This window comes from Stylophora pistillata, chromosome 14 (assembly GCF_964205215.1).
Source record: "Stylophora pistillata chromosome 14, jaStyPist1.2, whole genome shotgun sequence".
NCBI lineage: Eukaryota > Metazoa > Cnidaria > Anthozoa > Scleractinia > Pocilloporidae > Stylophora > Stylophora pistillata.
Window position 1 is genome coordinate 5,374,879 of NC_142532.1, and position 13,874 is coordinate 5,388,752.

Consider the following 13,874-nt stretch of genomic DNA (forward strand, 5'->3'; position numbering starts at 1 on the left):
CATAATATGGCCCCGCTGTAAGAGAAGCTTCGTTTCAAATAATTGGTGTTTGGTTTGGACAAGGCCAGCCTTCCCTCAGAGTTTAAATTTTAAAGCTCCTTTATTTCATTACAAAACCTTATTGAACACAACGAATATATGAACTACATATATCTGAACTGCGGTTGTAGAATCGTACAGGCCTGAATTTTTTCAGGTCTGATTTTCACTATTACTTCAATAGTGCTCTTTACTGCGAGGATCGTGCGCAGATACGTTTCTATAACCGCAGTTCAGATATATGTATTTCAGATATTCGTTGTGTTTAATAAGGTTTTGTAATGAAATAAAGGTACTTTGAAATAGCGTGCATTCAACTTACATCGACATTAAGATACATTAAATTAACGCGGACTTTGTAATATCGCGTTGATAAAGTGCTTTGTTAATTTTCCATAATAAGGTACATTACTGTTTTTAAAATTTACTTTCCTTCAATTTTCAAATGTAAGCCGTTACTTTTTAAGATAGCATGTCTTAGTTGGATCACATTCTAGTTTCAACTCCCCGCCCCCTCTATACAATTCCGGAACTGACCAAAAATCTCCAACAATTATTTGTCTTTTGAAAATGTATTTCGAATTGTTGGTCCGCATCTAAGTTTTAGAACCAAGCACTATCAGTTTTCTCGGTAAGTAAAAGGATTAATGTAACTACCTTGGTGTTGATAATGTCTCGGAGAGCTTCTTCAACTTCTGTCAAGTTTTTAATATCAACAGTTTGTACGAGAGGTCTACCAACGAACACTTCGGCGTAGGGATTTTGGGATGTTATCTGAAATAGAAAGATATAAAACAAGCAGCTCAACGTTTCCTCGAAACTTCTATTCAAGCAGTTTTCACACATTTGCATGATTTTTTTGTGAGAACGAATCGATCACCCACCCACTTTCCTGTGATAATATCATCGTGTTACAGATTTTAACTTCAGTTTATCATATGACCCGTTCGGCCTCGCTCGCGTAATGCCATAGAAAACCGTAATGAATCTGATTTCTGTAAGCGCCGAACGGGTTGACGAGATCATGAGCAGTCCGGAAAAAAGCCGTCCGGTGTTTTTGGTGAACCCGTACGGCTTTAATTAAATTCTGAAATATTTAGTTCAATCATTTGGTGTACTATGTATCAGCTAGTTACCAGGCATTTAGAGTCATTAAAGGATGTCTGAATTACCTTTCTACCCATTGGTTTACCACCGAAAAAGCCTCCGCTTCTGTCTCCGCTTCTGGGACATACTTATAACAAAAATTACATGAATGAATAGCGAAATAAAAATATAAATACAAATATAAATATGAATAGCAACTGCAAAAGAGGGATTACAGTTCTCCCGATGTTTAGCCCTGGAAACCGGAGGTAAAAGGACTTTATTTGCAAAGTTAAACTGATCGTGACTTCGAACCTACACTTGTAACAAGAACTATCCGGTCATTATTATAGCCTGCGGGGAGGGGTGGGATGATTTTGGGTGGATCACATGTCTTTTTGGATGAACGAAAAGGGAAATCAGTCGTCACCAAACAAGGTATAAAAGGATATATCAACAAAGTTGAAATGGTAAATTGGCCACCGTTACGATTACAAAAGCTGACGCTTCGAGCGTTAGCCCTTCGTCGGAACGAATAGAGGAATTATGGGTTGTGTGTGCTTTTAAAGGCAGTTAAATGGAGCTACGTTATTGGTGGGAACATGGCAACGAGAAAAACCCGAATAAATTAGTGGAATGAAAAGCGTTCGTTGATCCCTGTGGGATTTATACTACCGGTTTGTCTGTCTACCTGTGTGACTGTCTGTCTCCTGTTTGTCTCCCCATCTGTCTGCTCGTCTGATATTCTGTTTGTCTACCGGCTCTGTCTGTACGTCCGTCTGTTTGTAGGTCTGTCTGCTCCTTACTCCTGTCTACTAACTCTTTTATCTTTACGTCTGTTCTGCTATCTGTATATTTTTATCTCCAAATCGTCGATGTTGTTATTGCTCTTGCTGTTTTTGTTGTTGTTGAGATGGTAGTTTCTTTTTTTTTTTCACCAGCTTAGTTGTCGTTGTGAATATAAGCCATACAAATTTATCGTGAATAAACGCACATATATCGTGAGTAATCTGCTCCAAAGTGTGCAGCTATGCTCTTCGCTCCCAGTATGTCAGTGAAAATGAGGCCCACTAAAAATCTTTCGCCAACCGTCAAATCAAGCGCTGTTCAGCCTGCTGATCAAATCACAAAGGAGGATGTTTTACAACGATTGCCATCTGAGTATAAACTAACTGAGAATCAGGGGCCTGTGAAATAAAAAAAAAAACCTTCTTTACCTTAGAAATTCTTCTTTCCTTTGACCGATTACCAGTTCATGGCCTAAAATATACGAGGCAATTGTCAGGTCAGACCACTGCACCAGTTCCCCTATAGGCCTTCCTTTGAAGGCTCTGCTCAGAAACCTGTTCGCTTGTATTGCTTCCATGTAAACCAAAATCTATGAAAAATGAAACGAGAGGAATTTTTCTTTTCATGCTTGGGATTGATACTTTGAAAACTCCATCGGAATAATAGCTTTTAAGAAATCGCGCGCGTGTTGAGCGAATGATTCTTTTTATAAAGTTATCAAAGGATTATTTAGAGTAAATGAAAAATCTGTTTCTTATGTTAGTATCCTTGTAATCTGGTGGTTCTAAGTCCAAGCTGTTCACCCTGTCACTCACTGGATTGTGAGTAACGATCGTCCCGGGTTCATCTCCATAGCTGCACTTTGTATATAGTCAACTGGCCTGCTTTCTGGCATTTGGGATTCTTAAAAGACTGTTTATTTACAATATTTCCAATGTGTTCGTATTGAGCCTAAAAGGCCTTATCAGGGAGTGGTTAATTAAGTCTTTATATACATGCATATGCACATTCCGCGTTTTTCACATGGCTTCAAAACGCCTTTACCTTTTTTTTTTTTCCTCCGACCATGTAGGTGCACCCTCGATCCCAGTTCTTCAACAGCCTTTATCCAATGTGGCCAAATTCCCTGAATTCTCTTCCTCATCCAAGAATATTCGTCTCTTTCAAACTTTTTAAGAAGTGCTGACAGATTTGTTTGAATTGTGGCCTAGAAATAATTTTCATTCTTTTTTACAAAAAATCGATCGATTATAATTAATTGATAAAACACACATTTCCCAACCTTCATATTCTATCAGGAATTAAATAGAAGGCAGGTTTTAGGATAGACATAGTGAGGCCAGGCATTGGTTGTATTGAGAAACAATGCAGTAAATGAGAGAAACAATATCCCGTGAGAGAAACAATATTAATATCCCGTAAAACTCTGAACTTATTTAGGAAAGCCCGCGGCTCAATTCTTTAATCGGTTCGAATTTTAGTCATTGAAATTGTGGTAGAATCGATGGCGGTAGAATTTATGACGGAAATGTTGAATATAGATTTAGAAAAAGTCGTTGCAACCAGAATGAAGATTCCACCCTTAAGATGCCAACGGTTCCACTACATCCCTTGTTCATGACTTTAAAAGACCTCAAAAGACATATCCTGGCACTGACCCACCCCTCCCTCCCTCTTCTGCTCGTTTGGGGCTAATAAGGGAGTGCCCTTCGACCTCCTGGCTAATTCAGGTCATTTCTAACACCCTTGAAACACCTTTGATCAAAGTAAGAGCCACTACCTTTTGCCACTCTGTTTCAACGTTGTGTGGGTACATTTTTGTCTTGTCGCCATGGTAATACTGGGTACCAAGCTTGAACATTCAGCAAATAATGAAGACAGTTTAAACGAAAGCAGGTCTTTCGTATGGTATCAAATGGCGAGATAGAAACACATTAAAGCTCAGATATTTTCGATTCAGTTACAGCAGAAATACAGCAAAGATTTAATAGCGTCTAATATGAGACAAAAAAAAGTGTACAAGTTTAACTTTAAGAACGTGTCCACCTGAAAACCATGCAGACGAGTCTACACAAACCCCCACTGAATTCGCTCAAATTTGGCTCATTTGTTGCCCGCAATGAGCCTACAATCTAGACCAAACGGTTTATCCAGATACAATTTTTTTAGGGAGCTATACTAGTTTTAAGTTTTTCTCCAAAAATGCGCAAAAATTCGTGCCAAAAATGTAGTGAATTCATAATACTGGTATTTCTCCAAAAGCTCAAGCCAACAAAAAATATTTCGTTAAGTGAAAGTGGAAACCTAGATCTTTATGTACACACATAAAAATATATGATTGTCTGCTTTTATATTTGTGAGCCATCAATCAAACTTGACAATTTTCACCATTTTGCGAAATAATGGTAAATACCTCTAAAATAGCGAGAAAAAGCAAACAAGCGGCCATGTTTTGATTCATTTCAATGGTTTTTCCAGCTTGGAAAATTGATGATCCAAGCAATTACGAAAATAAAAGTGTGTGATGTTTACAGTTTAGGTGAAGAATTTGCCCTTGAAGTACGGCAATCCGGCGTGCCTGGGAGGGTCATGGAACACGTCCCGGAATGTCGCAATATAGATTCCACTTGTTCATAGGTCTCCATAGCATGAGGAAAACTTCGAGAAGATCTTTAGGACTATTTTGAAAAACCATTTTCATGTTTCATTCCAGTTTTATCTCATCTAAAAATCATAGAGGAAGTCCGACCGCTTTTTATTTCATTTATTTATTTTTTATTGCACCGCAACTTCTAGGCCCTTTTAAGTAAGAAAAGTACTTATTTGTTTGCAGTAAAAGCAAAGTAATGATCAAGTATATCGAAAATGCAAATTCAAAATATTTTGGCTATTTTTGTTTTCCGACGACATTATTTTGCTAACGCGCTGAGAGGATTGCTTGGCACGCACAGATACCGACATTTCCCACGCTTTCCATGCATAACCATACCAGCAGACATTTCGTAAAGATTTTAAATGTGTGTTCTTTTCAGCAAAGAACGTAAATTTTCTGCTCGAAACAAGAGCGTCAGATCTATTTTGTTGTGAAGAATTGTTCTTGCAGCACAAAAGAGCACTTGTATGGTTTGGATATATCAACAAAGTTCAAATGGTAAATTGGCCACCGTAACGATTACAAAAGCTGACGTTTCGAACGTTAGCCCTTCGTCAGAGCCATATATAGTTATATTGTTACTGTTGATACATCCCAATTATTTCGTTACCCCCACCGACGCAGCCCCAAGCAGTTTCTTTAGAAACTATCAGCCTTTATTTACTTGTATGGTTGTTTAGCCTCCCGGGATGGAGTAGAGGAAGACGGTAAATTATGTTTGGCCCGCCGGCGTTGGATTATTCGACGAGCGTGGAGAAGATCTCACAATTTGTCCCGAGCACAGGAACGAATTTGGCTTGGGATGGGGGCCAGGTAAAGTTTGTAAGTATCCTGAGCATCAGAGCAAACAGAAGCCGTACAGAGGGATATCCAGGGAGATGTCGAGAAAAATATACTTACCCTTCGGTGTGCTTTGCAAGACTGGACAAGGTATGTCGTGATATCCTCCCACCCGCAGTGGGAGGATATCGCGCCCCTTAATAAGACTGGACTTGTGATGGATGACCCTACTAAGGACATTTTTGTTGCGTTAGTATTATGGGATATAGGAACATGTGCTTTTCGCTTGAAGTTAGCGGTCTTTTCGTTGGATTAAAAGGGGTGATTTAAACAGTTGTCGAAAGTTGAAGTTATTTAGTCGTCTGAACAAAACGAGGTAACTCATTGTAATGATGTGTCGGAATACCGGCTACCTTTTAAAATAAACACAGCATGAGATAAAATATAAGTTTTGTCATGCCTCCGAGTTAAAATAGTATTATTATTATTTTGGTTTTCAAGGGATATGTAGGAAATAATTATCTAATTATCTAGCGAAACTGTGCGCTGCTCCGAGGAGACAACTAGTGATACACAGGTAAAATACTTAGTTCTTATTAACCGAGCGTGAGGTCTGTATGGGAGAAACGTGACCGAGGTCGCCAGTGCAGACCGAACGCAGTGAGGTCTGTACCAGCGACCGAGGTCAAGATTCTCCCATACAGACCGACCTAGCACTGTTAATGAGATGTTTATTATATGGCTGTGTCTTATATGCCAATTTTTTTATATTCTTTGTACCTTTTTTTTCTAGACCGGTCTAGATGCCGGTCTAGATGGGAAAATCTAGACCGCTTCCAATATTGATTTCAGCCAATCAAATTCGTGAATTCGGTAGTTCTCAGTCCTTGTGAGACACAGCCATCTAATGATGTGAAATGTTAGTGCTTTTCTAAACCGGTAGTCATCCCAATAAATTTAGTTTCAGACTTTTATGCAACAATAAGGTAACATTCCACATACAGTTTTCATTTCGAAAAGTCCTGGCAGCGAGTGTCAGTCGAATGTATACTATACTCTATTTGCAAGTGGGGTGGGGGAATGGAAAATTTTGAAATAAATTGTTTGCAGAACCGTAAAAACTGAAATGAATTATTTGCAAGCGCAATAAACTGCAATAAATTGTATGCAACCCTCCAAATAAATTGTTTGCTGCTGCAAAAAGGAAATAATAAGCTGTTTGCATACAAAACAATTTTTGTCTCTCCCCCCTCCCTTCAGAGAAGTGATGGTCTGTCCCTAACAGCTTATATTTGTGCGCTCAAAGCATGGTTACTATGATTACAAGAAAAGACACGGTCGTTATACCCTTTAAGACACCCGAAGAAGGTGAAAGGTGAAGGATAATAATTAGATTGTGTACCCAGGGCACACCCTATTTTCAAACGGAATAAAGTAAGATTGCCACATTGATGCGCCACGCAAACAAACTCGATATTGTCTGTCCGTGGTTACAATTATCAATAAAACTGCAATGGAGTCTAACACTCGAAAATAAAGCAACAGTGGCAACAGGTACAACATTGCGCCTCGTAGTATAAAGCCCATGCCCGAAGATCCAGCATGCTTCAACGCACCTCCCCTAAAGGCCACAGCACCTGAAGCTTCCAACATGTACTTACTCATACCTGTGGATGTTGATTTGCAGGTCTTGATGATATCACTGTAGCGCAGCTGAAGGAGGCTATTGACTCCCACGGGGGAGTTAAAGACTGCTGTGCTGCTGTATACGAGCTCCATCAAGCAAAGCAAATGTTAACACCCGTAAAGTGGACGGGCATAAGTCAGCTAAATAATTCCCAGTACGAGTATGGTAGTATCAAGATGTGGCACGCATTTCCTGTGAGACTACGATCTCGGATAAACGCTCTTCCCATGGAGTCAACGCAGCAAATGACAGGTATAAAGGTTTTGGAGCCTTTTCGCGCACTAGACACCTCAAAAAGCGCGTTAGAAAAGCCAACTTCTCGGTCGAGAAATCCACCATCAGCGAAAGATGAGGGGAAACGTAGCTGCAAAGAAACTGCAAGCGCCTTGTTTTCATGTCCTGAGGAAGGGTGTATTAAAGTCTACCGCTCTAACCACTACCTTGTCAGCCATTTTGACTTCGGCAAGCACGAGTAAAAACTTCACCGGGAAACGCAGTACGATCACAATAGACGGCAATGGGCGGCGAAATGCTCCTCTCTGAAAGTAAATATACCAGAGACCCATAAGACCTCCAGTACTTCTACCGCCAACAGCTCCAACAGTGCGCCTGGTGGCTGGGTCCTCAAGGAAGGAAGTGCAGCAGGTTTACAGAACAGGTGGAGAACTTCCTTCTCGAGCTATTTCTTGTTGGTGAAGAGACTGGGCGCAAGGTGACCCCGCCTGATGCTTCAAGACGAATACGCACACTAAGTCTGAAGGGTACTAACAAACACTTGCTCGACAAAGAGGAGCTCAGCAGATTGCAAGCTATTTTTCTAGACTGACGATCTTAAAGAAAACAGGAAAATTGCCACAGGCCAGCGACATCAACGTTGGTGACCAAGATTTAGAGCCACTGGAAAGAGAGATTCGACTGTATAATCTCCGCCAGAGGGTGAAACATCAGTTAACTCTGTGAACATGCTTTAAACTACAGAATCGTGAACCCTCGCATGCGGGGTTTTCTGGTAGGGGGTGTCTTTAGTATGATCCTTCAACTCATACGCCTTTTTGTGCAGAGGTCCCCCCTTTTCATTTTAAAAAGCTTGCGGTGTGGTAAGGCTGGAATGTTGGAGGTGATATTAGGGAGAGGCGTATGGGTAGCGGACCAGAAAATAGCGTATTTCTTCTAGACTTTTGGAAAGGGATTGGGATGAACCAGATGTAAAGAAATAGAACAAAACAATAAAATCAAATCTGCATTTATGGTTCAGAAACACCGAGGGGGAGGGGGTAATCCTCTGATAATAATACCCTGATACCTTGGGTGCCCTGTGGTACTATTAACAGATCGTTTTCGATGTGTAAAGACCCCCTGTAAAGCATTTTATCTTATCTGTTCAAACAACTGATCATTCAAACAAGTGGCCAGTGTGAGTATTGAAGAATCTCTGAGCAGTTTCCAACCGCAGCCGTCATTTTAAAATGCTATATATGGTTGCGTGTATAAAGTCAGCGATCGGCTGGTAGTTTCCCGTGTACACCAGGCTTGGCATGTGTACTTTTATTAGCACTCTAAATCGGATTTATTTCATCAGGTACATTTCATAAACCTAATATTGTGTATTCGAATATAATATGAGCCTAGAATGTCTTCACTAGAATCAATGGCATGTTTAACCAGCTGTCAACAGATCACGGTCATAGTACCCATCTGTCATTCGCCCGTTGTCGTGAGCGACATGCCGATACAAAATATCTATTTCGCATGGCTATACGTACGTAACTTCACACAGATTTTATCACCTCTATATACTCCTAAACAAGTAAACTTTATGGAAATGGAGTCATTTTGAGGAGAAACATGGCCGCATCCGAGATATTTTAAGCGATTTTCACTAGAAATTGGAATAGTGAAAAATTTCGAGTTTTGAAGGTTTTCTTGAAACATTAATATTTTCGAACATAGTTATCGCATCATCTTCAAATTTAGCTGACTCGAACAAGTATACTATTCATTTGAAATTGGCAAAGATTCTTTATTATATCTGCACCCAATAGTCTCTGAGCAAGTTGTAAACTTCATGGACTAATTTACCATGATTTTGCTTAAAATTGTGTGTCATTTCAGTCGAACCGCTGTATCTCGTGAACTGTTCGGGCTTTGGGAAAAATATTTGGCAGGCTTTTAACTTGGACTAATACCAGTATGAACACAAAATAGCATCAAATTCTGGAGGGTACCATGTGGACTCAAATTTTGATATTGCTTGGATCTCACGTGGACACGTTCTTAAGACTATTAGGGGCTAGGGTAATCCTCCAGTGGTTACAGACGGTCTCTTTTCGTACGAGTAAATTATGACAGTTTCCCACAACTTTCCAAATTTTCTTAAAATTCTCATAAAGGTCAAGCATGCACCCCTGGACAGTCCAACAATGTTTAAGCCCATTTAAGTTTTCGATACTGATGGAATAAGAAAAGATGGACATACTGGTTGCATTAATATAACATATTAAGGTATTTAGTATCCTTTTTTTATTTTAATTATATTTTGCCTTCAAAATCTTACAGATTTTTTTCCCCTTTTTCCTTAGATGTTTCCACGAACTGGAATCTGGTTGTACATGACTAGCTCAAAAATTAAGGCTAAAAATAACAAATTAAGGCTAAAAACAAAAATGGGTTGAAAAGTTTTTACCATTTTATTTTTAACATAAGAGGCAACTACTTCTTTAGGTGGCCTTAACCCTGAGTCGTTGTTATATTGGTTGCATAAGGACTCGAGAATATTTAAGTTGTCGGAAAACCCAATCTTTCTCCCCAGTGTCGCTTTCAAGGTGCAGATATATATTAAAGTATCAACTCAGTTGCATAACACTTAACTTAAAAAGACTTTTCTTACGTAGCATTCTTCGTCTTACCTCACTTAGATACTGAATAATAGAACACAGACTGCTAGGATCCCCCTTATACTTATCCCCATGGCATTTCTTATCCCAAGTTTTGTTGAATTCCTATACAGACGAGACAAATGAAAACAAGAAGTGTTCATCAAGGGGTGACCATCAGATTAGCGTAACAGGAAGTCTACAACAAGTTATGTGACGGAGAGCTTCTCAGTGAAGCAACGTGTCAGCAAATCCAAGTAATGAAACAAGGAGGACAAGACTACGTTGAATATAGTACGGAGCCAATTAGAGCTCGTAGTAAAATGGCTAAGGTTTTGTTTCTGATTGTTTCAGACGCTGGCGTAATTTTTCCGGACCAGTTACAGAGAATCGTGGGGCTGCAAAACCAGCGCAGTTATGAATAGCTTTTCCAGTACTCAAAATTGGCCAGGGTTGGACTTAACACCCGATTTTAAAAGCATCAGCCTATTTCACTAAAAACGGAGAAAAGTTTCATTGAACATAATGGGAACAAAAGATCGTCTGGTATGGAACACTACGCCACTTTATTACTGGAAAAACTTAGCACTAGAAATAGGACAAAGAAAACAGGTTAAGCCTTAACCAAAACCTAATTATTGAACTATTCCGTTTGGAACTTCAGCTTTGCAAAGCCAAGCATTAGTTCTGGTTGAATGATCGGAGCACTGAAGACGAAGAAGTGATTGATCCAATTACAATAACAGTAAATGCTGGAGCATCCCTTAGTGCTCTATAAAGTGCTTCGATAGCACGAAAGCGAAAAGTTCCGATCAACAAAGGGAAGAACAAGCAAAGAGGAAGGGTCAAAACCACCAATGTGAGTACATGGGATCGTCTCAAAGAGTACCCACAACAACACTTTGCCATGGTAAAAGGAAAGCTTCAGTAGATGTAACGCCTGCAGCTAAGTTCTCAGTGGTAAAAAAAGTTCAATTGAAAGACACACGAAATCAAAAAAACTTGAGAAGGGTCTGGCTGTTATTGAGAGAAATAAATCAGAACTGCAGTCCATCAAAGAATGCCTGCAGTAGAGGGCTAAACGTAAAAATGCAAGTGGATCAATGTTGCCTTCAGATATACAACTGTCTCAGTATGTGCTTGTGGAGTCTGCTCTGTCGGGAGGAGTTGCGTTATTGAAAGTGGATGCTATGCGTCCCTTTCTCGAGAAATATGGTCACAGGCTAACTAGTAGTGCCCACCTTAGTAAGCTTATACCTGCTGTACTAGATAAAGAGAAGAAGACTTGGCTGAGGCGTTGGCGATCGAAGTGCGCCACATACTGCAAGACTTGAAGCCGACTCAGTAACTTATACGTCTGGAGGTGCTCACAAAGGCACTTAAACGAGAGCAGTTGGCTCAAAGACTGATGTCATGTTTGGCTGTGGACTATAACTTTGGTCCGGGGCCAGTCATTGGAGGGATGTGAGGTGGTGCATCAGTGAATGCAACTGCCTCGAGTCAACTGAAGTTCTTTTATGCAGACCTTTTTGACGTTGTATGCTTTTCTCACACTTTAGACAATGTTGGCTCTCATTTTGAATTTCAAGTCTTCGATGCATTTATCCCGCGCTTTTGGATAAGTTTCTTTTCCCACAGTTGCAATGCCAGGCTTGCTTGGAGAGAGAGAAAACTGGGCCGTCAATTCCTTCACCTTCAGTGACACACGGTGGTGGAGTAAATGGGAGGTGATTAAGCAAGTGTTGGACTTGTTTGAAGATGTCGAGCCCGGCTTTCTGTCGCGAGAACGAGGAAATTTGTCCAGCAAATCGTGGGCATCTCCTGGAAATATTTGATGATCCCCAAAGCTGTCAAGACCTGCGCTTGGAGTTGGTTGCTGTTATCGATGCCGGAGTGCACTTTGTAGATGCCACCTATTAACTAGAAGGGGACGGGCCTTTAATTTTTTCTTCCTACGAGCGTCTCTCAGCTGTTGCACTGGCTATAGAAGTCCATCATTGCCCTAATACCGAGGCGGTTGCTCGTGAAATTTCCAACGGAAACGTTGCCATCTACAATCAGTTAATGGCACAAGCAAAGGCTTGTATCCGGCCCGGACTGAACTTTTATCAGCACAAATTCAACGTACAGTTTCGTGACACAGTAAGAACTTTTTAAAGCAGCACGATTCGGTTGCCCCGTACAAGTGCAAGCCCTACGTCCGAGAGCAGCATTACAGGAAGAACTAAGGAATTTCCCTTTCCTCAACAATGACGCCACAATAGCAAATCCAGCGCAAGAACTTCCTCTGTATATCCCTGCTGCTGATGGGGTCAACGTCGCATGCGAGGAAGACAAAGTCACTTGGTGGGCTACTCACAGAGATACCCTTCCACACTGGTGTGTACTTGTCAAGAAACTACGCCTGATTCAACCAAGTTCTGCTGCGACTGAAAGGGTTTTTAGTCTCCTTGCAAGTGTATTTACGTCACAGCAAGACTCTGCTCTGCAAAATTACCTGGAAGCGTCTGTCATGCTACGATACAATAAGGCAACAAGAGTCTAACAATGTTATATAAAAACTCTAAATACGCAGATGTAAGAGCCTTCAAATTTTATTATGCACATGATAAAACATTGTTACGTTCGTCGTTCCATGTGAAGTAACTTGAAAAATATTACTGTTCTCTATTCTATCAACCTTTTGTAACAACCTGTCGAACAACACTACGCAAAATAGATTGTTAATTACTTAAGTAAAAATGACATATTTACCAAAAGCTTAGAAGTAGCTGTTTACAACTTCTAGCACTTTTTGAACACTATTTTGAGATTTTGAGCACTTTTTGAGCACTTTTAGCCATTTTTTCCAGAACTTTTTTAGGATTTTACGAGCGCAATCGGGAAAGACCTACCCCCCACCCCTACCCCCACACCCGTAAAGCAAGGAAAAATTATGCAACTTCGGCTTCTTCGTACGCCACAACGCGAGGCAATCCCGCTTTTAAATTTTGTGTGCTAAGAGATGGTCCTTTTATCTCTTAGAAAATATTAATTTTTTGTTATGTTGTTACGTTTAAGTCTAAATAGTGACCCGTCGAAATAAAGTATGTCGCGTCTTTTTCGCAGAGGTGAAATAAAGGTCAACTTCAATGGCTTATAAAGAGGTGTACTACATATATTTACAAATCATAATATACACTACCTTAATTAAAGCTTTATCCTTGTATTTTAATTCCTATAATTCTCTATTTTGGCCCGCCATAAGCGGCGCGTCCAGGTTTAAAAGAGTTGGGGCTATTTTTTCTGGCATGAATTTAACTGATGGATCTTATTAATAGAATTCTCTCATCGTTTTCATCATTAATCTCATCGGATTATTTAGTCACCATTCTCCCTAGAATGTCCAGAAACAGACTTAGGAGTCCTCGACCACGAGGAGCTTTACTTTGGAAAGAAAATTTCTAAATTATAATAAACTCTAAGATGGAGTCCCACCTTAAAGAGAGCAAGCGTCCGCCGACCCAGCGTAACGCCACAGTGACATGGCTGACACAGTGCTTTTTGTTCCGAGAGCATCACAGCTTGGATGATTATCAAAGAGCCTTAGAGTCTTAAATCCATCGATACCTCCTGTTTTCGTCAGCAAACCTCGCATAATGCAACTTGTTCTTATGACGCTGACATAGTCTCATTTTGCAACAGCATAACAGCTTCGATAATCATCGCTGCTCTTCCCGGCCGATGATGTCCACAGTTTAAGTTAGCACATTTCGCATATAGCAGAATGAGTGACTACGGGAAACACGGACAATACCAGGCCAGGCTACTCGGCAGCTGCGCAACATTGGCTGAGTCTGTAGCACACAGCTGCTGTGTGTTGTGTTTATAGACGGTGCCAAGATGCTCTTGCCGTGAAAGGTCGATCTTCATTCAAATCCAGAAATAAAGCATAGTAAAAAATAAAACAAGACATTCTCATATTTGA

At 40.3% G+C, this 13,874-nt stretch overlaps 1 pseudogene; it reads left to right on the forward strand.

The window, feature by feature from the left end:
* The first annotated feature begins 6,654 nt into the window (after nt 1-6,654).
* LOC148716215 (uncharacterized) lies at nt 6,655-12,452 on the forward strand (annotated as a pseudogene).
* Nucleotides 12,453-13,874: the final 1,422 nt, after the last annotated feature.